The 26,638-nt window shown below is 49.1% G+C and overlaps 1 long non-coding RNA gene across 1 annotated transcript in view; it reads right to left on the bottom strand.

The window, feature by feature from the left end:
- Positions 1-1,759: 1,759 nt before the first annotated feature.
- Positions 1,760-26,638, bottom strand: part of LOC141092223 (uncharacterized) — a 595,377-nt gene continuing 570,498 nt past the window's right edge. The window contains exon 3 of the long non-coding RNA XR_012232715.1: positions 1,760-1,955. This is a non-coding gene — a long non-coding RNA (uncharacterized lncRNA). The remainder of the gene's footprint in view (positions 1,956-26,638) is intronic.

Genomic DNA, 26,638 nt, shown 5'->3' with positions numbered 1-26,638 from the left:
GGAAACGCAAATGTGAAACCACCCTTAATGAGGTCTGATGGAGATCGTTTGTGAACAGCAGTTTTCGATTGAATTCAGGTCTGGACTTTGACTTGGCCAAACACCTGGATATGTTTATTTGTGAACCATTCCATTGTAGATTTAGCTTTCTGTTTGGGATCATTGTCTTGTTAGAAGACAAATCTCTGTCCCAGTCTCAGGTCTTTTGCAGACTCCAACAGGCTTTCTTCAAGAATGGTCCTGTATTGGGCTCCATCTTCCCATCAATTTTAACCATCTTCCCTGTCCCTGCTGAAGAAAAGCAGACCCAAACCATGATGCTGCCACAACGTTTGACAGTGGGGATGGTGTGTTCAGGGCGATGAGCTGTGTTGCCTTTACGCCAAAAATATCGCTTGGCATTGTTGCCAAAAAGTTCGATTTTGGTTTCATCTGACCAGAGCACCTTCTTCCACATGTTTTGTGTGTCTCCGAGGTGGCTTGTTGCAAACTTTAAATGACACTTTTTATGGATATCTTTTAGAAATGGCTTTCTTCTTGTCACTCGTTCATAAAGGCCAAATTTGTGCAGTGCACGACTGATTGTTGTCCTATGGACAGACTGTCCCACCTCAGCTGTAGATCTCTGCAGTTTATCCAGAGTGATCATGGGCCTCTTGGCTGCATCTCTGATCAGTCTTCTCCTTGTTTGAGATGAAAGTATAGAGGGACGGCCGGGTCTTGGTAGACTTGCAGTGGTATGATACCTTCCATTTCAATATGATCGCTTGCACAGTGCTCCTTGGGATGTTTAAAGTTTTGGAAATCATTTTGTATCCAAATCTGTCTTTAAACTTCTTCACAACAGTATCACGGACCTGCCTGTTGTGTTCCTTGGTCTTCATGATGCTCTCTGTGCTTCAAACAGAACCCTGAGACTATCACAGAGCAGGTGCATTTATATGGAGACTTTATTACACACAGGTGGATTATATTTATCATCATTAGTCATTTAGGACAATATTGGATCATTCAGGGATCCACAATGAACTTCTGAAGTGAGTTTGCTGCACTGAAAGTAATGGGGTTGAATAATATTGCACGCCCCACTTTTCAGTTTTTGAATTTCCACAAAAATTTAAAATAACCAATAAATTTCGAACAACTTCACAATTGTGTCCCATTTGTTGTTGATTCTTCACCAAAAATTTACATTTGGTATCTTTATGTTTGAAGCATGATATGTGGGAAAAGGCTGAAAAGTTCCAGGGGGCCGAATACGTTCGCAAGGCACTGTATCTAGGTTGTGGTATTTTAGTGTTCCCTTTATTTTTTTGAGCATTGTATATGGGTTTGCTGCATCCTGATAGAACTAACACACTAAGGCTACTTTCACACTTGCGTTTTTTTGCTGCGCGTTTTTTACGCACACAAACGCATGAAAAAAACGCATCATGCGTTTGTGTGCATTTTTTTCGGGTTTTGGTGCATTTTTTTAAAAAAAACGCATGTTTTTTTGTGCATACGTGCGCATATGCGCACCCATGTTAAAGTATAGGGGAAAAAACGCATGCTTTTTTTGCGCTAAAAAAGCAGCGCAAAAAAGCGCAAGTGTGAAACCAGCCTAAGACCTGGGCAGGTAAATACTGCTGCCCATTTTTGCTGTGTTCTATAGTAACAGCAAAAGGAATAATTTTTTTCAAAAATCTCATTCACCTGGTGCACCACTCACAGCAAATCAAATCTTTCAGAGTTTTTTGTTTTTCAGCATTGACATCAAAATGGATTAGCGCTAAAAATTAAATAAAAACACACCAAAAAAAAGAGCATAATTTCCCTTGCAGTTTTCTGTTCATAGCCTGCGGTTATCATGCAGAAAAATAGGATGAAATAAAGCTACTTGTGAAAAGAGCCTCATCTTACCATCGGAAGGCACATTGGGGTGGGAGATCCAGAGGTCATCTAGCACTTGCCTCCTGTCAGGTAAAAAAAAACATATGCATTAACCCCTTTATGCTATTACAATCTGCACTTGTGATGTATTTAACCATTTTATTTCCATATTCTACAAGTGAATGTAGTTTCAATGTAGCAAACTAGTATACCGAGGTACTATATATCAAGTTTACCCTTATCCATGCAGTCTGGCAGCTGTTACTATGCATGATCCTGTAGTCCGATATACCATGGACTCTTGCAGCAAAAGGCATACTCCCAGGCAGGTTAATAGCCTTGTGCAATTCCTGACAGGCAGGCAGATTAGTCCCCACGGGACCAATGAAGGCCTCACATGCATGTTTTACCTTGATTATCTAATATATAAAGCTCAAAGTGTGTATGTGTGTATGTATGTATGTGTGTATGTATGTGTGTGTATGTGTGTGTGTATGTCCGGGATAGGCATCCGCACCGTCGCAGCTACAGCCACAAAATTTGGCACAGTCACACGACTGGACCCTGAGAGCGTCCTAGGCTATGTTGTGAGGTGAAATTTTAACCCCGCGCGTTCTAATTCACCAAACAATTTTGCCCCTATCTACATACTGGGGAAAAAGTGTGTGCGCGTCAAGCCCCGCCCCTCATTATGATGTCATAATGCCCCTATCTACATACTGGGGAAACAGTGTGTGCGTATCAAGCCCCGCCCCTCACTATGATGTCACAATGGTTGCCATGGCGACGCTGATGTCATCATAGGTTGCAAGCCCCGCAGCTCATTTAGATGTCCTAATGGTTGACAATGGGATGGAGGATGTGTGATGGGTATATGGACACTGGACTATGGGATGGAGGATATGTATGACGGGTATATGGGCATTGGACTATGGGATGGCGGATATGTATGACAGGTATATGGGCACGGGACTATGGGATGGTGGATATGTATGATGGGTATATGGGCACGGGACTATGGGATGGAGGATATGTATGATGGTTATATGGACACTCGACTATGGGATGGAGGATGTGTAATGGGTATATGGGCACGGGACTATGGGATGGAGGATGTGTGATGGGTATATGGGCGCTGGACTATGGGATGGAGGATATGTATGATGGGTATATGGGCATGGGACTATGCGATGAAGGGTGTGTGATGCGCATATGGGCATGGGACTATGGGATGGAGGATGTGTGATGGGTATATGGGCACTGGACTATGGGATGGCGAATATGTATGATGGGTATATGGGCACTGGACTATGGGATGGAGGATATGTATGATGGGTATATTGGCATGGGACTATGGGATGGAGGATGTGTAATGGGTATATGGGCACGGGACTATGGGATGGAGGATGTGTAATGGGTATATGGGCATGGGACTATGGGATGGAGGATGTGTGATGGGTATATGGGCATGGGACTATGGGATGGAGGATGTGTTTTATGGGTATATGGGCACTCGACTATGGGATGGAGGATATGTATGATGGGTATATGGGCACGGGCCTATGGGATGGTGGATATGTAGGATGGGTATATGGGCATGGGACTATGGGATGGAGGATGTGTAATGGGTATATGGGCACGGGACTAAGGGATGGAGGATATGTATGATGGGTATATGGGCACTGGACTATGGGATGGAGGATATGCATGATGGGTATATGGGCATGGGACTATGGGATGGAGGATGTGTAATGGGTATATGGGCACGGGACTATGGGATGGAGGATGTGTGATGGGTATATGGGCATGGGACTATGGGATGGAGGATATGTATGATGGGTATATGGGCACGGGCCTATGGGATCGTGGATATGTATGATGGGTATATGGGCATGGGACTATGGGATAGAGGATAATTATAATTTGTTATAACTAACCACAGTTAGTTACTATGCCCGGGCAGCGCCGGGCTCTTTAGCTAGTTTAATTATAAGAAATAACTTTATGTCTAATGTATACCCTTTGCTTCATCTCCATGTTGACAGGAGGTATCTTTTTAACTTCTTTTATATTTGATTATTCTATGTTGTGAATTTATTAATAAAATTTCTGTCTATTCTACTTGTAGATACAGACACTCCTTTTCTCTGGATTTTATCTGGCTTTTGATTATTCATATAATTTACGGAGTGTGACCTAGTTTAGGCTCTATGGCCTAATATGTATTTAGCCCTGAGCAAAGCCCCTGTCACACACAGCGAGATTGCTGCCGAGTCACAAGTTTTATGACGCAACAGCGATCTCACCAGCGATATCGCTGTGTGTGACATCTATCAGCGATCGGTCCCCCTGACGGGTATCGCTGATCGTGCTCGAAAGCCCTGGACATTTTTTTGATCGTTGGTCTCCCGCTGGCCAGCACGCATCGCTGCGTGTGGCAGCGGGAGAGCAACGATCAGCGAGCTCCCAGCTCGTATCCAAGGTAAACAGCGGGTTTCTAAGCGCCGCACAGCACTTAGAAACCCGCTGTTTGTCTTGGTTACCAGTTCCTAGCTCCAGCATGCTGGTATCTAAGGTACACTGAGGGTAACTAAGCGACGCGCGCTTGTTACCCGCGTGTCGCTGTCCTCATCGCTGGTGAGATCTGCCTGTTTGGCAGCTCACCAGCGATCATGTAGCGACACACCAGCAAACCTGACAAGGTCATATCGTTGTTGGGATCACTGGTGAGTCGCTCTGTGTGACGGGGCCCTAAGGGTGGTCTATTCGCTTTATACGCGTTGGTTATTCTTGGATTTTACCCTTTTGTCTAGTCATGCTTTGTGGCCTAATAAAATAAAGAAAGTTTTTATAAGATTTGCTCAAGTGCTGGACTACATCCTTATTATCCTAAGAGTTGTGTCTGGTCGTATGCTCAGCCATGAGCAGCCACAGACAGGACAGGAGCGCGGTGCCGTCTGTGGTGTGACAACGGGGGCATCACGGAGTAAGAAATCTAAGGGACAATTTTCTAATCTCTGTTTATGTCAACAAGTTGCATAATTGGGTGGGCTACATGATTCTTAAAGGGAACGTATCCGTAGAATACGAATAGAAACCTGCTGTGACCTCCAGACAATTCACAGTCGCACGCCAGCTAGTCAAGTGTATGTAAATCCAAAGTAAATCTACACTCTACCCCTGCCCTTAATCTCGTCCACCCCTCTGTTCCGGTGTGGGTGATATTAAATGACAATGTAGAAATAAATGAAACCCTGAATGCGCAGACCTAGGGGTCATCTCACATGAACAAGAAGTTCAGGATCACCGACACCGTCACAGCGTGCACTAGTTTCTTCCGTATATGAGGTTGAAACTCATGGGAACCTGGACCAAGTATGTGTTCTCTTTCTTATGCCACCTAATGGGTGTTATTAACCAATACCTTTACCCCTGTCCCCTTTCTCCCCATAATAGTGCTGTATGGAAGCATAAGGAGGCACATTTGCTTGCCAATGGTTATAGGCTCTGAGCCCGAGTGTGCATGAGGCCTAGGGATGCATTTTAGCGGTACTTTCCTGCTCCGTAGGTTGTCCTCAGTTTTCAGGCACAGCGTTCGACTTTCAAAACAACCCACAGCAACTACACGTTATAAAATCAGTCGGACTGATAGCATGGTGACATCTCGGCAGTTTATTGATTTGCAATCATTGTCTCGGCCCATTAGGTTACAGAGAGTGACTCCAGTCCAGACGGCGGTGCCTTTCCCATCATTGTGGATGGGGGCGGATCAGTCTATCGTAGGAGCAGATGATGACTCCAGGCTGGCACAGATGAAACGACAAACTCCTTGGCAGAATCAAAGAGATGTCATAAAAAGTCAATAGGGTGTGTCCCGTACTGCTGGTGTCCATAGTGCTACAGTCCTGCCACGGTGCTGTGGTTTATTACATAATGTGAACACAGCCTTATTCTGAATAGTCAAATGATTGGTACACATCAAATCATTGATTCAGCAAAAGTAATAAGTGCCAATGTCAATTACAGACAAGCTCCCCTAGCAGCATTGTCACGGAGCACCATAGGTCATGTTCACACCAGATAGATTTGGCAAATATACAGTGAATCCAGACTCTGCATCGGAGTGATGTCTGCCATGGACGGAGCAGTAGCTTCTTACACAGATCAGCCACAATGTATTTCAATCGAGCTAATCTTTGGTAATGATGAACATACCATTTAATAACCACAGCAGGCTCCATGTTTTGTTCTGCTGCATTGACGCCGGGGATGAAATATCCCGCTCACTCGCATTATTAACAGCAGCAGCTCCTGTAAGGATACAGGTGCAGAACCCAACGCATGTATATCGTTTTAGGGGTATCGCACCATCAATCTGCGGTTAATCAGTACCCATTAGCAGTCACAGACAGGACTGCAGGAAATACCATTGTTTCCTCTTTGGAAACACAAAGCACCTACTGTGAAACCACAGAAAATGGAGGAGACACCTGACACCAGAGGTAGCAGAGAATAAGAGCGCCATGTATACTGCCCCTTTAAAAAGCACCTGTCCAAATGAAAATTGCCAATACTGGCACTGTCCCTATACATATTATACATAAACCGCCCCAACACAATATATGGCAGTGTAGGTCTCAAAAATACGAGATTACAGAAACGGATCCCTGTATGGCCCCTAGTGGTTCCTTCTATGTCAAGGAATCCCATGCTAGATGTATATTGCTAATGCAGTGTGATGTGCACTGGGGGCGGACATCATGGGGGTGAGGGCATCCGTTCTTCATTTCTCCATGTTGAGTGCCAGTCTGTTCTTAACCTACATGTTAACTCTATAGCAGCGTGTGCCGCCGGCAAGGAAGGGATGACAGCCCCAGGCAATGAGCAATGAGATGGCTAGTACAAAACCGCTACCTCCAAGTACATGGATGAGAAAATCATATTCTTGCGAATATTTCTGCGTATCACACAAGAAAAGAAAAACAACTATGACATAGGTAATAGTCATTGGAGCTAAACCTTATAGGAATAATTGTAGTGTTATGTGGAAACGGGCTAGTCAATGAGACCGGGTGCATCGGTGGGGAAAGTACAGGAGAATGAGCTCCAAACACTTGCAGCTCTGTTCACAGGTGAAACATTCCCCTGCACTTCTATAGTTTTCATGAAAAAATGCACAAGGTACAACAAGAAAGGCAGCGAAGAGGCAAGTCAATAGACAAAGTCTGATTATGGACAGTTTTGCTTTTGGAGTGATTTAAACAGCCAACAGGTACTGGGTCTCCGCACAACCTCTGAACTGGAACCTGTTGAACCCTGTCCAGCGGCCGCTGTTGGAAAGGGGTGTTGTTTCTGCGTCATCATAAGACGCAGCCATACCTCAGTCGCCTTAACCCCCCAACCAATCTCCGGGTGGATCGCTAATCGTCTCCTAAATTCCTCATCATACCTCCACCACGCTGACCCACCATGAGCCTTGTATGAGTTGTAAATCATATCCTGATAAATGAACAACTCTGAGCATCTACCCGGGTGCTTCTGACTCATAATACAACCCAATACGGCAAAAGCTTGCAGCCAATTATTCATAGTTTTTGCCACTTTTGGGCGCACTCTATCCGCAAACCTCTCCACAGGCCTCCTTTCCTTGTCCACAGTGTGTTGATCCACCGCAATCAGCGACCAAATATCCACATATTCATTGCTCCAAATCTTCCTTTTAGTATCATCGTCTATGTGCGAACCCAGCGCACTGATCCCACAGAACATGGTATCTTTGTACACCCCGGCAAACGGTGAATCAACCTTATTACCCTCCTTACCCGCATCAGCTGCAGGGGGCAATTGCCAGATCAACACTCTCAACACAGATATCACCGTTGCATTATCCACACTTGGAGAACCCAGCAGGGAACACTCACCCGGATTCGCCGTTGGAGGAGGGACTCCCATAGATGGAGGAACTCCGGCTCCTGGATAACCCGCCTGGATGCTGCTGTGATGACTTGTAGCCTCAGGAGGTGCGCTCAATGCAGCCAGGCTGGAAGTCCTTGACGGAACCCTCGACTCCCGGCGAGCAGGAGGAGGATTGAGGGCATGTTCGGGACTCACAGACGTGCTTGTCGCCTCAGACGCTGAAGACGGAGAGCCACGTCTTGAGGACCGGGTGCGGCGGCGGCGGCGGCGACCCCTAGAGGACGCACTGCGGCCTGAACGCCGTGATTTCCTGCACCTCCGCGAAGCATGCCGCCCATGGTGACATGACTGCGGAGAAGAGGAGTTGGGGGAAGAGGAGGATCTCCAGCGTCTACGCCTGTCCCGCCTCCCCTCCGGGGGGTACGCGCCCACCGCCCCCGCCGAGGAAGTCTCCCTGTTACCACCGGCAATGGCAGGAGCCGGAGCCGTGCTCTGAACCAACTCCCCCTGTATGCTTCCCACACGTGGGGCAGGGCCGGGCCCAGTACCGCCCAACGGAACCATCCCCGTGGGGGATGAATGTGGCAGGACACCACTTAGGGCCGATGCCTGCCCTTCTATGGCCAAATTCCCTTCCCCCTCCCTTTGCACCGAGGGCTGACCACTACATGGCTCCTCTGCAGAAGCAGAGGACGTAGCACTATGCCTCCCTCCCATCCTACACCCCTGTGCACGGGCAAAATTCTTCCCCTTCTGCTGCGCCCCCAACCCACTTCCCACTACCGCTGCTACCGTGGGCACCTGAACCCAACCCCCGGCCGGTGACAGGCAGTGCGGCGGCTCCTCAATACTCCTGCGCGCACAGCTACCACGTGCGGACGCCGCTGCCTGCTCCGTGACGCAGGGCCAGAAGTCGGGGGGCGCCCTCCGTTGCGGCTGAAAGACGCCTTTCCGGTGTCGGCCGCTGTGTCTCGGCAGCGCGCGGCAAGGCGTCTTTCAGCCGCAACGGAGGGCGGGAGCACCGTGCGGACCGCCTACCTCCCTGCAGCCCCACCGCCTCCGGCTGCTCAGAATGAACCACCGCGGCGGCGGCCAATCCAACCCGAGGGGAAACGGTGACCGGACCAGGGGCCCCTACAGATGCAGGAGCCTGAGAAGCTCCCAGGTGAGCCCCTATCCCCGCCAACGCGCTGTGTAACCACGACTCCCCCTCCTGCTGCACTCGCAAGCGCAGAGCCTCAAAAAAAGGATCTGCCATGGTACCAGACAGTGTTTCCAAACAAGCACTTCCAGGATGTGCTCGAGGAGGAAAGAGGGAGGGCGGTCTCGGACCCACTGATATATACCCCACAGGAAGGGGCTGTGCTACCCCTTCCTGCTCCCATTGGTCCCATAATTCTTAACCCCAACCCCACCATAACGTTGGTGGGCATTTCCAGTCACTATGAGGGAAGGGGAGGGGAAGAGAGGCACAACAGTCAGTGGCACTCTCCTTATTCAGTACAGTGCCCACCATTCTGCTGGTAAAGTCCCTATGTACATACATTACATTACTGATCCTGAGTTACAACCTCTATTATACTCCAGAGTTGCACTCACTATACTGCTGGTGCAGTCACTGCGTACATACATTACTGAGTTACATCCTGTAGATCTTTTATTATAAAAATGGAAAATATAACAATAATAATAACAGAAACATAACAAAAATATCAGCCAGAAAAATAATCAGTACACTGAACAATGGTCTAGCCGCTCATTCTCTCCTCACTCACATATTATATATACAGAATTATAACTAAAAATAAATAATAACTACTTTAACCTTTTGGTCCGGTCACCAAACAAAATAATAAAGAATAATAACAATAAATGAAATAAACAAAAGCCAACATAAATATATACATAAATGTTTTTTTTTAATATACACTCACTGGCCACTTTATTAGGTACACCTGTCCAACTGTGTGTTAAGACTTAATTTCTAATCAGCCAATCACATGGCGGCAACTCAGTGCATTTAGGCATGTAGACATGGTCAAGACAATCTCCTGCAGTTCAAACCGAGCATCAGTATGGGGAAGAAAGGTGATTTGAGTGCCTTTGAACGTGGCATGATTGTTGGTGCCAGAAGGGCTGGTCTGAGAATTTCAGAAACTGCTGATCTACTGGGATTTTCACGCACAACCATCTCTAGGGTTTACAGAGAATGTTCCGAAAAAGAAAAAAAATCCAGTGAGCGGCAGTTCTGTGGCCGGAAATGCCATGTTGATGCCAGAGGTCAGAGGAGAATGGGCAGACTGGTTCGAGCTGATAGAAAGGCAACAGTGACTCAAATTGCCACCCGTTACAACCAAGGTAGGCAGAAGAGCATCTCTGAACGCACAGTGCGTCGAACTTTGAGGCAGATGGGCTACAGCAGCAGAAGACCACACTGGGTACCACTCCTCTCAGCTAAGAACAGGAAACTGAGGCTACAATTTGCACAAGCTCATCGAAATTGGACAGTAGAAGATTGGAAAAACGTTGCCTGGTCTGATGAGTCTCGATTTCTGCTGCGACATTGGGATGGTAGGGTCAGAATTTGGCGTAAACAACATGAAAGCATGGATCCATCCTGCCTTGTATCAACGGTTCAGGCTGGTGGTGGTGGTGTCATGGTGTGGGGAATTTTTTCTGGGCACTCTTTGGGCCCCTTGGTACCAATTGAGCATCGTTGCAAGGCCACAGCCTACCTGAGTATTGTTGCTGACCATGTCCATCCCTTTATGACCACAATGTACCCAACATCTGATGGCTACTTTCAGCAGGATAATGCGCCATGTCATAAAGCTCGAATCATCTCAGATTGGTTTCTTGAACATGACAATGAGTTTACTGTACTCAAATGGCCTCCTCAGTCACCAGATCTCAATCCAATAGAGCATCTTTGGGATGTGGTGGAACGGGAGATTCGCATCAGGGATGTGCAGCCGACAAATCTGCGCCAACTGTGTGATGCCATCATGTCAATATGGTCCAAAATCTCTGAGGAATGCTTCCAGCACCTTGTTGAATCTCTGCCACGAAGAATTGAGGCAGTTCTGAAGGCAAAAGGGGGTCCAACCCCTTACTAGCATGGTGTACCTAATTAAGTGGCCAGTGAGTGTATATATACAGTATGAAATAACCAAACTATACAAATACATACAAGAATAAACTAACCACCACCTCACACTCAAGCCAACCATTCCTAACCCCCGCCCTGACCTGAAAGCTGGTCCTGCGTCTCATGTCTCAGTCCATGTTCAACATCCATAGGCCAGATCAGGCAGTGTCAGTTTTTCCTCTAAACACCCCAATGTCCCATAGTCCCACAAGATAACCTACCTTCCCCCCTTTTTCCACCACCCAACCTAACACCTACACCCAAATTTATATCCCTATATACAATATATACAGAAATAAACACAAGAACCACAAATAACAAAGTCCAAATTCGGCGCCTGAAGCCCTACATCAACATCACTGTATAATGATCAAACAAAACAAAAATCTAGTGTCAGCAGCAGCCCACCACCAGGAAAGGAGATAACTTGGGCACACTAAAAGAAAAGCCCCTCCAGAGAAGAGCGGCCCTACATGTGCCCAGTCTCTCATAATCCAGAGAGCGCACCTTCACCAGGTCATGGAGTATGGTTCTAAACACATCGTTCACCGGGAGGATTTTCCATTTTGTCTATACTAAGCACCGTGCGTTCCACCTGTGATACCTAAACACTGCACTAACTAAAAATAAGGTACAGTGGTCCTGACCACTAAGGTCTCCGAATGCACCTTAGGCCCATTCCGCATAGGAGACTGGCCAGCCGAGACCAGTCAATGGAGGCGCCCACCCTGTTGTACACCTCTTTGTTGAAGGGACAATGAAGCAGGAAGTGGTCCATGCTTTCCAGCATAGTACCACAATGCTCCCGAGGACAGTTCCTGTCCTCGGAGCTCTTACACTTCAGATTGTTCCTCACACACAGTTTCCATGGAAGCAACGCCAAGCCAAGTCCCAAAACTTCGAGGGGATCCTGATAGAATTCAGAAGATGCAACCCCACCCCAAGATCCTGACTAGGGCAATCCCTGAGCACCAGAGGCCCCTGGAAATGGGTCAACAGAACCCTATTGTCAAGGAGTTTCCTTGGCAGAGTTCTGATCTCCAACATTTCCAGACCTCACCGGCAAATTGCATTCAGAACTAAGGTAGCGTAAGCCGGAATATGTCCATGCGGTGTGCAAAGATCCTTCACTTGCCCTCCTGTCTCCCATTCCTGGAAGAAAGGCTGAAACCATCCCCTACAGGAGAATACCCATGGAGGAGCCCTCTCTTTCCAGAGGTTTGCAATATTAATCTTATTGAAGGTATCCACAAGGAATATCTCAGGGTTGACCATACCCAACCCTCCTAATCTCCTCGTATGGTAAGTAACCTCCTTCTTGACCAGGTTGTGTCTATTTCTCCATAACAGTTGGAAGAGCAAACTGTAGACTCGAGTCTAGAGAGACTCCGGCAAGATGCCCACACTGCCCAAATAAATCAGTAAAGGGAGCAGGTAAGTTTTGATCAGGTTTACCCTTTCCCTTAGGGTCAAAGACCAACCCTTCCATTGGTTCACCTTCTGAGTGGCGATCTCTAGCCTGCTGTCCCAATTTTGTTTGGGGTAATCCCCCTGACCAAATTCGATGCCAAGGACTTTTGCAGAGACTTTGGGTAATGGAAGGATGTCCGGGAGATCAAAACCAGTATCTCCTCCTCCCAGCCAGAGACACTCAAAGTTATCCCAGTTGATCTTGGACCCGGATGACTCTAAGTAGCGATCTACCTCTGACATCAGCCACCCTGCCTCGTGACAGGAAACAAAAACGGTGACATCATCGGCATACGCCACTACCCTCAGAGTGGCTTCCGGTGCTGCCCGATCTGTCCCAATCCCGGCCAACGGTCCACGCTCCACCCTCCTGAGAAGTGGATCAATCGCAAACACGTACAGCAGCGGGCTCAAGGGAAAACCCTGGCAAACACCATATCCAACCTCAAAGAGTTGCCAATCCAACCACTCACAAGCGGGAAACTCTCTGCCCCACCGTACAAGGTCTTAAGCCAATCAACAAACCCCCCGGCAGGCCATATCTCAGAAGAACAAACCATAGGTACTCATGATTAACCCGATCAAACGCATTTGCCTGGTCCAGTGACAGCATATACCCCTTCCAGTGACCAGCCCTACCCTGCACCAATGCCTCGGACACAGAGCACAGCTCTAAATGTGCTGCTGCCTGGAACAGAGCAATGCTGGGCCTCCAAAAGGAGTCGGGGTGCAAATTTTACCAACCGATTAAACAGCACCTTTGCCAGAACCTTCCTGTCTGCACTGGGAAGCGCTATGGGATGCCAATTCTCCTTACCCTTTGACAAGATGATGAGGGCAGACCTCCTGATTGACTTTGGCAGAGTGTCCGAGGAAAGACACTCATTGAATACCTCAGTCAAGAGGGGAACCAAAGCATCCTTAAAGGTTTTATAGAACTCAGACGTTAAGCCATCTGGACAAGGCAATTGTTTTTGGCCAAGCCCTTCAATCGCCAACTTAACTTCCTCTTCCCTGATCAATATCTGTCAAAATGTCAAGAGAGGGGTCTACCCCTGGTTCAGGGACGGTTTCAGCCAGGAAAGCCGACATTTCATCCCAAGATCCCTCTTAATTTAAGAGGTGCAAGAAGAAGGATCTGACAACCTCCAGAATCCCTGATCTGGATTGCCTCAGGGACCCTGCTGTCACAATCCATTTTTGGATCTGTCAAATTCTGGATTCTCTGATATAAACTTTTCTCCTTTCAGGCCATCGGGGGTTAATATCAGTTTTTGCCCCCGGTGGCCGCTGGTGTTACTACATGTTTAGTCTGCTAGTGGAGACCACTCCCGCCTTCCTATATAAGTTCATCTGGTACACCAGCTGACTGTTGGTAATAGCAGGTCCTTTGCAAACCAACCTTTGAGAAGAGAGGAGCTATCTGGAGCAGTGGTGTTTCTGCTGAAAGCTGAGTTCGGGTGCCTTACTTTGCTGCCTCGGAGCATTGGCAGCAGAGAAAGCTAAGTTGTTTGTTTTTCCCTGTCCGTTATTTTCCCTTGTGTTGTATTTGTGCAGTGGTGGGACCAGTTTCCGCACTTACCAATTCCCTACTGAGGGATAAGTGCAGGGTGAGTGAGGGCTGAGGTATCCTGGTCGGTGACAGGTTAAAAGAACTTGTAAGCATTCAAAAAGAGAAAAAGAAGCCAGCTCACCCGAAGGCATGTGTAGTGGATAGCCCGGACCACGTGCAGTCTTCACGCAGTAACCAAGAAAAAAGAAAAAAGGTCCAGCTTTGCAAATTCAAGTCCAATTTATTCTTAAAAACAAGTCCAAAACAGAGCAAGAAATAGTGTGTTCACATGAGTAACAAGTAGTAGATTACGCGTTTCGAACAATAGCTTGTTTTTTTTCTCTGTTTTGGACTTGTTTTTAACAATAAATTGGACTTGAATTTGCAAAGCTGGACCTTTTTTCTTTTTTCTTGAAAGAACTTGTATAGGTAACGTGAGGAGAGATCAGGGCTCTTCCTTAGGAGAGTGCAGGAGGCGTCCACTTCCCCGTTCCCTATTGAAGGGCCCACCGTTGTAATTGTGTCCCCGGTGTCCCCTTGTCTGTCTTGGTTGTTTTAGTGACCGACTGATCTTCGGGTCGCGTCATGCAGGGCCAGTCATTTCGTGACCCCAGCAGTGTCGACCAGTACCTGCTCAGACTCCTGATGCTTGAGAGCTGGCGGAAGAATTTCGTCACCTTTTTCTTGAACATCTCCCACCACGATGACTTACTACTACTAAAAGACCCAGTAAGGGTACCTGGCTCTGAGGAAAATCCTCAAAGGACTGCCTTATGTCCGCTTCTTCCAAGAGAGATGAATTGAGCCTCCAAAAGCCTCTTCCCATCCGGAGGGTGTCTGTAACATTCAGAGAAAACAAAATTAAACAGTGGTCGGAGAACTCCGCTTCAACAACAGCCACTGTTGAAGAGACAGCTTCCTCCTTTAAATAAAACCTATCTATTCTGGACCGACAGTTACCTCTATGGTAGGTGAACCCCTTGTAGCCTGGGGTGTGCCGAATGTGGACATCCACCAGGCGAGCCTCACTAGCTATACTATTAAGGGCAACGCTATCATAAGTCAGTTTGTCTCTGGAACCTCCTCTATCTCGGGGCCTCATGACAGTATTGAAGTCCCCTCCAAAGACAACCTGCCGACTTGTAAAAAGGTAGGGCTTGATCCTCATAAAGAGACAATTCCAATCCCACTTAGATTGAGGACTATAGATGTTCATGAGGCAGAGCTCTTGTCCCTTCATGAGGACATCTAAGATCAGGCACCTCCCCATTTCTAACTCAATAACTCATCTGCATTCTTCCAGTGCGGTAGAAAGGACCGCCACTCCACTATACGGCTCGGCCACAAGAGACCAATAGGAGGGCACAAGTCTCCACTCCCTCTTAGCTTTAAACACTTCTGCCATGTTTGGCAGCCTGGTCTCTTGCAAAAAGAAAATGTCAGCTTCAACACGGCTGAGAAGATCAAAGGCCGCAAATCTAGCTGTATTTGACTTTGACTCAGCTGGTCAGGCGTCTTTTTGTTGCTTTTCCTCCTTGGCCTCTCAGCTCCGTCACCCCTGCTAGTCCCTTTCCCAGCAGAATCAGCCTCATGGCTTTCTCCCATCGAGGTCATAACTGCATTAGCACATAATGCGGCAAGATGGCCGACATCCCCACACAATGCACATTTCTGCACAGGGCAGTTTGCACTGAAGTGCGTGGGGTCGCTGCACCTGTGACAGAGCTTCGGTTGCCCCTGGTAGAAGACCTGGATACTATCCCTACCCAGGAAGGCAGATGATGGAATGTGGGCAACCATACCACCTGAACACTTAAGTTTTACCATAAACGTCCAAGTCCCGAACCAGATACCAAACTCATCACGGTTCTTCACCACCTCTATGGAGATATGGATCTGCCAAGCCACGTTATGATATCATAACAAGAAAGTGACTTGTTACAAGTGATCATGGTCACTTTCTTGACTTGGCTTTGGAGAGACACCGCCTGAATGGCAAAGTCTCGCCAGCCTGGCTCATTTTTTGCCAACTCATAATTTGACCAGAAGAGCTCAAGCTCCTCTGGTCGATCAAAGCTGACATCAAACTCAGGCATGGAATAGGGATGTATCAAGGCATAGATGTCTATCGCCTTGAAGCACATCCTCAGCAGGAGCTCCACAACCTTAGACCTTGGAGGACACGCATCACTGCCCCTCCAGCAAAGACGGACCACATTCCTACGCCATGCCTCTCTATCCAGAAGGATAGATCAACCTCTCGAACCTCTACCATTAGTGATCTCTCCCCCTTCTTTAGAGCCTCCAGGAGACGCTGCTGCAACATGCCATGCCCAGAGCCCGGAGACGAGGAGGATGCCCTATTTCTCCCGGAGGTGACAGAGGCATAACTAACAGGTGATGTCACCACTGGGGGGCAACCGAACCAGTGACCACATCAACACCAACAGTACCATTATTACCCACCTCCATAACCCCCTCATCCCCCACCAAACCAGCAACCACACCACTGGAGAAAGAATTATCCTCATTCATACCCCCACCACATTCACTCCTGCTGGACCAGTGACAACAGGGGGTGACATTTTGACTTCCGCATCAACAGGCACAAGGGGCTCAGTCTCCTCCACAGAACTGGAGGCGACCTCACCCCTGGTCTTACGTGTGCCCTCCGCATCATCAGCTGGTAATTTTCGCTGTTTAACAGTTGACATCAGATGCCGCTGATCATTTGCTGTTGTGAGGCACCCCTGGTCAACAAGATGCTGATATAAAGGATCAGCGGCGACTCACAGCAGCAAAAGATCAACACAGAATAGGACTTTGGAAGGAATGGAACGCCCAGCCCCAACAACGTCCTCACACTGCAGCCGCTTCTCAACTAAGTGATCTGCGGCAACAGCATTCAGGGGTGCCGAGGCTACCGGAGCTGCCCCCAACACTGGGCCGCTCCCCTCTCCCACTGAAGAGCGCACTACAGTATCATGGCCTAACCGTATGCCCGCCGCGAGGCCGCCCTCACTGTCTAGACTCTTGGCTGATGCACCTGCTGCTACGTCCCTGCTACTACAAGCAAGAGACGGAGCTCTGCGCCTCATTACCATGCTCTGTACTCTCCCCGTGCCTTTGTACCACATCCACAGCAGAACCCGGGCAGGGCTGGGCAATGGGGTTTATACAGCGAGCTGATCCTGCAGCTGACTCAGGGGTTACAAGGGGGGCATATACATAGCTTACCGCTTCCTGGAGCTTTGGCTTGGTCTTCTTTGCCTTTTTATTCTGGCCCCCAGGTACTTCCTCTGGTAAATCATCAACTAGATGGAAATTCTGAAGGAACACTGGGGACTCCAGGAGCTTGATGTCCGCCATTAGTGCCCCTTCCTGGCCGCTGTTGTCACTGTCCTCCCCAGAGCCAGCAGAACTGCCACCAGATGCCAATGTCGCCTGTCCATCAGGGAGCTCGCTGCACATGGCCTGCAGGTAACTTTGCAGGCTGCCAGGTGGGGCTTTCTGCTGGTCTTCATCAACATCATCATCATCCATCTGGCTCTCAGGCTGCAGCCTCATCTGCCTTTGCTCTCTGTTATCAGCCATTTCTCTAAATCTGTCTTTATTGAGCATTTTTTCACTAAATGGTCCACTTTATTCTCTAATAATTTTCTCACCTCCAGCTCATTAATTTCATGTTTAAGTCGCTTTACCTCCGCCTGTGTTTGGAGGAACCCGCAGCTTTGGCGCTTGTGCAGCGCAGCTCCTCCCAGAGCCTCCTGATGGTCTTACTTGCTTCTTCATACTCACAGAGGTGGCTCATGACCCCGAGAGTTATAGGTAGACACAGACTCCTTGAGTCTCTGCAGCCCCCAACCTTCCTCAGTGAGGTCAGCCTCACCTCCGTGAGCACTCAGCTTTCCTCCAGAAGGATCGCAATCTTGAACGCTGCTAGCAGGCTTCTCCTCTATGCTGGAAGCCTTGCAGCTTCTCTGGGTCTCTGCAGACTTGGGGGGAGTAGAAGCCACATTGCTGCAACTCCTGGTGGAGCGTCTCACTCCCGAGTCCTCTGATATGCAGGCCAGCTGCTGGTTTCTTCTGCCCCCCGCCAGCCTGGACCGGGAAGCAAAAGCCTATGCTTGGCTCCTTCGCTTATCCCAGGAAGCCCACTCCCTCCCTGGGTAGGAAAGAGAGCAGGTCCCCAGGTGGAGAGGTGTTGGTTCTCTGGAGCTCAGGAGCACAAAGCAGGATCAGTGGCGACTGCACCCACAATTAGCACAGCAAGCAACAGCTGAACAGAGCTGCACTCACTATTCTGCTGGTGCAGTCACTGTGTACATACCAGGGCCGGACTGGGACTAAAATTCAGCCCTGGCATTTGAAGTTGCACAGGCCCACTAGTCACATGGTGACTATATAATATCTTTGTACACTTGTAGTTTACGAGAAGTGAGAGGAGATTAACACGACTATATAACATGTAGTCACAGCTGTGCCCAGTATTTCAGCTCAGTCCTATTTATTGCTTTTAGGTACAGTACTCCTCCCAAATCTCTGTCCCCTTTTGTACGCATGATTACAGAATTCCTGGCAGAGCTGCTCTCTATTGGGCAACCAGACCCCCTGGTCATAGCCGCCCCTATCATACCTCCCAACTTTTGAAGAAGGGAAAGATGGACAAAGACTGCGGCGCGCGCAAATTTTGGCCACGCCCAGCCACACCCATTTCACAACTAGTCACACCCATGTCCACACCTAATCGCACCCATTTAGCACTGCTGATCACACTGACTGGTACTGAGGGCACAGTGGCTGGCATTATGGGCACACTGACTGGCACTAAGGAAGAGAGAAAACAGAGAGAGAGAGAAAAAAGAAAACAGAGAGCGAGAAAGAACAGTGAGAGACAGAAAGAACAGTGAGAGACAGAGAAAGAACAGAGAGAGAAAGAAAGAGGGGAAAGAAAGAAAGAACAGAGAGAGACAGATAAAGAACAGAGAGAGAAAGAAAGAGGGGAAAGAAAGAAAGAACAGAGAGAAAGAGAGGAAAGAAAAAGAAAGAAAGAGAGGAAGAAAGAACAGAGAGAGAAAAAAGAAAGATTAGAGAGAGAAAGAAAGAACAGAGAGAGAAAGAAAATGAGGGAAAGACAGAACAGAGAATGAAAGAACAGAGAAAGAACGAAAAAGAGAGAAAGAAATAAAGAAAGATTCTATAAAGATACTATAGCAGCCCGGCTCCCATTGTAGTGCCCACCTGAGCCTCCCGGTGCAGGACCTATCATGATCCGCTCACATGGCCGGCATCCCCGATTCCAAGGCGATCCTGCTGTCTGCGCTGTCGGAGGAGGACATGGTGATGGATCTGAAGCATTCCTGGTTCCGTCACAATCTCCTCAAGAAATTATCTCATTTCTGGTCAGCTTCCAGCACATCACTTCAGGTGGAACGTCATGTGTGTGTTTTAAAATGCTCCTCGGGGCTCCGCCGTGTACTCCTGTGTCCGTGGAGCACGCTTTGTATGCTTTGTACACACTTGGCTCCGCTCCGTACATCCCGTACACATATGGCTCCACTCCGTCCACCTCGTACACACGGCTCCGCTCCGTACACCTCGTACACACACGGCTCCGCTCCGTACACCTCGTACACACACGGCTCCGCTCCGTACACCTCGTACACACGCGGCTCCTCTCCGTACACCTCGTACACACGCGGCTCCTCTCCGTACACCTCGTACACACGACTCCGCTCCGTACACCTCGTACACACGGCTCCGCACCGTACACCTCGTACACACGGCTCCACTCCGTACACCTCGTACACACGCGGCTCCGCTCCGTACACCTCATACACACACAGCTCTGCTACATCCACACAGTAGATCCTGACCCCACACATACTTACCTCAACCAGCACCATGACAACAGCAAAGCAGAGTCTTGCAGACGGTAGAGGCAAGGCTGAGCGCACAGGACCTGTGATGAGGTCACAGGAGGGGCGGAGTCAGGGGTGACATGTCGGGGGTCTGGACAAAGGCTCCTGATCATGTGACCCCCTTGACTCCTCCCCTCCTGTGACCTCATCACAGGTCCTGCGAACAGAGCGAGCAGGCAAGCGAGTGCAACGCTGTGAGTGGCTGCGGGGGGGGAGGGGGTCTCATGCTACGGCGAGGATGGGGTGCGTGGGGGGCGTGGCGGCTTATCTCCCTGCAGTGCGGGAGGAACTTGAAACTATCACCGCTGTGCCCACAGAGGGCCGGCGGCAGGAGCAACAGTGGCCGCAGCAGCTGGCAAGCGGCCAGATGATCGGGCGCTGCCGCCCGCGGCCCACATGACAGCGGCCCAGCGGGAAAATGCCCGGTTGGTTATATTGCCAATCCGGGCCTGGTACATACGTTTCATTACTGATCCGGAGTTACATCCTGTAGCTGTTTTTTTAATATAAAAGTACAAAATAAAACTTACAGGGAAACTTACAGACAAAACTTAGAAACTCAATAAAAAAACCATTATTCATACACCCCAAAAGTCCAATGTCCAGCAGATTTATACAAACAAAATGTTCCTCCATTTCATTAATACCCCCCAGCAAGGGAAGAGACCTCAACCTATATCCTTTTTCCCCCTCATACCCACACATTCACCCCTAGAAAAAAAAAGTAAATTCGGCCAACTGTCCTAAAGAAAGTAAACAGGTCACCTGGCCAAAACATATATACATATATATATATATATATATATCACACACACACACTATATATATATATATATATATATATATATATATATATATATATTATTTTTTTTATTTTTTATTTTTCCCTCCTAAACTAAACCACCACTATTCCTCCAAAGGTCCCACAAAAGTTTTTGTCCTATCACACCAGGTCCCACGAGAGTTTGTGGCCTATCCTACACAGCAAGGTCCATAAAAGTTTATGGCCTTTTTTTCCATCTTCTTGGCATCCCGTTGGATGTCCATTCTCCAAGACCCATCCCCACTCCCCCAAGAAACCTCCCACCTCACCTAAACTAATTCTCCCCTACACGCATCATAGTACACATACAACATATATATACAACCTGCAAAAAATCTCCAGTGCTGCATTATAAAGAGTCGTACACCAGTGTGCCGAATATCCCCAACTATATACCTAGAAGGAATATAGAGCGCACATAGGGTCTTATCCGAGATAAAAGGAATATTCGTGAGGGATAATCAAATTCCCTCACCTATTATGGTTGTGTGAGACACAACCACTGCACTTAGCATGGTCGGCTGCTGCAAGCCCCGATGTGATGATCCTTTGCTAGGTGGAGATCACCACAAAACGCGTATAAATAAAGTCTATTTTCTATTACATCCACTTGGACTCCTCTGGTCCATCATCCTGACCGGCGAGCAGTGCAGTCTGATGCCCCATTCTCTCCACCTAGCAAAGAATATCCCCAACTACAACTTCAACTACAATATGAACAAAAGAGGAGGAAAACAAGTCCACTACAAAATAGTTCAACTTTTATTAAGATGATACAAAAAGACACACCTGAGAACAAAGACCATAAAAACATCAAATACTAAGTGTGAAGTGATGAGGACAATCAGTAATCACTACCCAGAAGTGATATCGACCAGGTGTCGACCCAGATAGCGATTGTACAAAACCTTTAGGGCAAGGGCAAAGAAAGAGCTAGACAGCAACTGCACAATCCTTAATCCACCATGGGACTCAGGGGGTGGAAACTCCTACTGATAAAGCAGTGATCCATACCTCCAATAGTAATAAATGCATGCAAATATAACTAGTAGCGTTGTACCCCATAAACGAGACATGGTTTAACAACAAAACGGGGAAAGGGCATTAGACTGGTATGTGCCAATGTCAGGCTGGTTTCACATTAGCGCTTTTTAAGCGCACGCACGGCCGGGGGTAGCTCCGCCCCTGAGCCGGCTCTCTGCCCGGCGTGCCCGCCCCATGCTTGTAGCGCCGCCTCCTAGCGGACAGCGGCGCCTGCGATCGGCGCACCCTATCTTTAGCATAGGGTGCGCAGATCGTGCGCAGGCCGTGCGCTAGTTGCGCTTTGACCTGCGCTGCGCACTTTTGACGGTGCGCCGTGCGCCAAAATCCGAAAAGTTTGATTTTGGCGTGCACGGCGCACCGTCAAAAGTGCGCAGCGCAGGTCAAAGCGCAACTAGCGCACGGCCTGCGCACGATCTGCGCACCCTATGCTAAAGATAGGGTGCGCCGATCGCAGGCGCCGCTGTGCGCTAGGAGGCGGCGCTACAAGCAAGGGGCGGGCACGCCGGGCAGAGAGTCGGCTCGGGGGCGGAGCTACCCCCGGCCGTGCGTGCGCTTAAAAAGGCCTTAGGCTGGCGGAACACACCAAATAATATACACTCACTGGCCACTTTATTAGGTACACCATGCTAGTAACGGGTTGGACCACCTTTTGCCTTCAGAACTGCCTCAATTCTTCGTGGCAGAGATTCAACAAGGTGCTGGAAGCATTCCTCAGAGATTTTGGACCATATTGACATGATGGCATCACACAGTTGGCGCAGATTTGTCGGCTGCACATCCCTGATGCGAATCTCCCGTTCCACCACATCCCAAAGATGCTCTATTGGATTGAGATCTGGTGACTGAGGAGGCCATTTGAGTACAGTGAACTCATTGTCATGTTCAAGAAACCAATCTGAGATGATTCGAGCTTTATGACATGGCGCATTATCCTGCTGAAAGTAGCCATCAGATGTTGGGTACATTGTGGTCATAAAGGGATGGACATGGTCAGCAACAATACTCAGGTAGGCTGTGGCCTTGCAACGATGCTCAATTGGTACCAAGGGGCCCAAAGAGTGCCAAGAAAAAATTCCCCACACCATGACACCACCACCACCAGCCTGAACCGTTGATACAAGGCAGGATGGATCCATGCTTTCATGTTGTTTACGCCAAATTCTGACCCTACCATCCGAATGTCGCAGCAGAAATCGAGACTCATCAGACCAGGCAACGTTTTTCCAATCTTCTACTGGCCAATTTCGATGAGCTTGTGCAAATTGTAGCCTCAGTTTCCTGTTCTTAGCTGAGAGGAGTGGTACCCAGTGTGGTCTTCTGCTGCTGTAGCCCATCTGCCTCAAAGTTCGACGCACTGTGCGTTCAGAGATGCTCTTCTGCCTACCTTGGTTGTAACGGGGGGCAATTTGAGTCACTGTTGCCTTTCTATCAGCTCGAACCAGTCTGCCCATTCTCCTCTGACCTCTGGCATCAACAAGGCATTTCCGGCCACAGAACTGCCGCTCACTGGATTTTTTTGCTTTTTCGGACCATTCTCTGTAAACCCTAGAGATGGTTGTGCGTGAAAATCCCAGTAGATCAGCAGTTTCTGAAATACTCAGACCAGCCCTTCTGGCACCAACAATCATGCCACGTTCAAAGGCACTCAAATCACCTTTCTTCCCCATACTGATGCTCGGTTTGAACTGCAGGAGATTGTCTTGACCATGTCTACATGCCTAAATGCACTGAGTTGCCGCCATGTGATTGGCTGATTAGAAATTAAGTCTTAACACACAGTTGGACAGGTGTACCTAATAAAGTGGCCAGTGAGTGTAGATGTTAAAGAGGTGTGTTCGCAGCCTGGGGTCCACCGTGCAGTGATGGAAACTGATGCTAGACAATAGCGGATAGTAGCATGCTCAGGTTACCTCACCTGGAGTGTGCGAGGCGAACCCTGTTACTTCACAAGGTCGCACTAATATAATGTGAGCGCAAGCGATGTGGTCACAGAACTCTGCCCAAAGGCATGGAGTCAGAGTCCTTCTAGCCCCACTTACACACAGAGCAGTGCTAGAGAGTGATGCTAGGAATGTGTTGTGCCCTGTTAGCAGTCACAGGGAGCAGCAGATAGACTCGTACCGCCCAGAGGTAAGGGAGATATGGCGGCACTATGGCGCTAACCTTTGTGCTAGACTGGAGCACTGTGGCACATGCTTTGCCACCATGAGGCGCTGACTCAGGATAAACTAACCCCAACACAGACGTATCAAAGGAAGGGGTTATTTAATTTAGTCAGTCACCAGTTTCATGCATCCGTCATCACTCACACAAGCCTCAACAAAAGTCTATCATGCGAACATTTTATAGCCGCGTCCTTCCGGGACCTTCCTGATGGTCCAATCCGAGCTGGAGAAGGACCTGAGCATGTGACCTCCGATCTCCAGTGAGAGATCGTCCCATGGGCATGCTCAGTGGACTGACAGGAGGACTTAGTCCCTGGAGTAGCTCACTGCTGACCAACATGCGCTGCTATAGCTGGAACAGAGGTGGCAGCAGCAACCAAACCTATAATGCTAGTGTGAGCAAAGGGCTAGGATCGACGAGTCTGCTGAGCAGGCACCACTGCGGCCAAAGAGGAATGGGAAACTGCCGAAGGAAAGGCTTGGGATTCCTGCTGTACAGCAACAGGAACCCGACGCCTAACATTACCCCCTCTCCTAGGGCCCCCTCCTCTCTGAGCCTCGCTACGCTCAAATGCCATAATAAGCAGCGGAGCATGGATGTTCTCCACTGGCTTCCAGGTCCGAGACTCTGGACCATGACCCCAGGGGTGGGATTCAGCCAGTTCTTCCCGGTTTGGTGGAACCGGTTGCTAAAAAAGCAGCCGGTTCCCTGAATCGGGGAGAACCAGAGCCGCGTTCTGGTACCTTGCTGCAGCGGCCGGTTGCAAGTTGACACCGTCACACCGCGGAGGAAAGGAGCTGAGGAGGGACTCTTGTGCCGCTCCCTAGCCTGCAGTACGCGCAGGCCACCCCGCCCGCCGGTTACCGCGCACTGATACGTCACGTGCACAGTGCACACACTGTGACCCAGCAGCCCCCACGCACTAATACCTGCTGCAGTGCAGTGCGGCTATTGGGTGCGTGCGTCACGTGTCTGTGTCAGTGTGACTCCAGTCTGTCTGGCCTGCCTGTGCGACCTCACCTGCAGCTGCCATCATCTTCATCATCACCCCAGGGGCACGGTGGTGTGGCAGTTACTGTGTTTGTGTGTGTGTGTGCATGGCCACGGACGGTGGAGCAGGATGGTGTGGGGGCGCTGGGGGCCATCCAGGAGGTCTGGTCAGCTGCCGCCGGGACTTCAGACATTCATCCACTCAATGCCGACTTTTATTCCCCATTGACTTGCCTTGGGGTCGCGTTTCGGACGAAACTCCAACTTTTTTTGCCCTAGTCGGACCAGTTTCATCCTACTCAAATTTTGTTTCAGTCAGGTGTCACGAAACCCGATCCGACCAAAGTCGCTCAACTCTAACTCCACCGCCAGGTCAGAGCCCAACACGGTGACATCATGACACTGTCAAGTAACACCATGTGTGCAGCTGCTTGCCCCAAAATGTGCCCTGAAATGTCCCAAGTTTGCCCTGGGCATGTGCTGCATGCCCCAAAATAGGAGTCCTCAAACTGCGGCCCGCGGGCCACATGCAGCCCACTGAGGACATCTATCCGGCCCGTTGGCCCCGCCGACATTAAACATCACTACAGTTCAATGCCGGCGGGCCCTTTATTCGTGGGTGGAGCTACAAGGTGGCAAGGAAGGACTTGCGGCCTTCCATATGCAACACAGGCGCAGGACTACTATGTGTCAGGAACACCGCACTGCACCTGCTCACTGAGCCAGTACGCATGTCCTGAGTACAAAGATGTGCACAAAGATACCTGTGGAATGGGGCAGCAGTGGTGACGATGCATGCTCCAGGCTCACAGGACCTCAAGCATGTGACTGCTGAGGGCGTGGTCTAAACTCCAGAGAGCTAGGAGCTGAGGCAAACTCCTAGAACGGTATCTACAGGACAATGTTACCATGGGGCATAGACAGACAGAAACCAGATCAAGCCAGGGTCAAAGCACAACATAGCACGACAGTACCAAAGGGTTAGGCAGAATGGATAGTCAGGACGTAGCAATAGATCAGAAAGCCAGAAATGGCAATAGACGGTACAATAGGGACAAACTGTAATGGAGTAACGGTAGCCAAGCCAGGAGGTCAGAACCGGAAAAGGCAATAATACCAAAACGAGAGACGGAGTACAGAGTGAGGGGACAGACCGGGTCATACACGGGAAGCAAACAAGCAATGCAGTGCACACACACACCAGGGGGGTCAGACACACAATCAGAACAACAGTATATCTGACAGAGCACCTTGGTAAAGAGTGAGTATAAATACCCCTCCCAGATCCAGAAAGAGGCCATGTACACTTAACCCTGTGAGTGCAGGGCAAGAACACTGTCCAAACCATGGCAGTACCCCCCTCTTAACGGGGGGTCACTGGACACCCAGGCTTGTCTGGGTATCTGGTGTGGAAAGCCCGCAACAGATGATCGGCATGCACCGAAGTGGCCGGAACCCATGACCGATCCTCCAGAGAGTACCCCTTCCAGTGTATTAGATACTGGAGTCTCCGGCGCACCCACCGGGAGTCAACAACGCGCCCTACTTCATACTCCAGCTGCCCCTCTACCAGCACTGGCGGAGCATTGGACGAGGAATCCTCTCTCACAGTCCCCACAGGCTTTAACAGGGACCTGTGGAAGACATCAGAAATTTTAAAGGAGGTGGGCAGCTGCAGTCGGTAGGCTACTGGGTTAACAACCTCCACAACTTTGTATGGGCCAATAAACTTGGGG

This window comes from Dendrobates tinctorius, unplaced genomic scaffold (assembly GCF_039654945.1).
Source record: "Dendrobates tinctorius isolate UK_male_01 unplaced genomic scaffold, ASM3965494v1 ptg000058l, whole genome shotgun sequence".
Taxonomy (NCBI): domain Eukaryota; kingdom Metazoa; phylum Chordata; class Amphibia; order Anura; family Dendrobatidae; genus Dendrobates; species Dendrobates tinctorius.
This window is presented reverse-complemented; position numbering and strand designations above follow the sequence as displayed.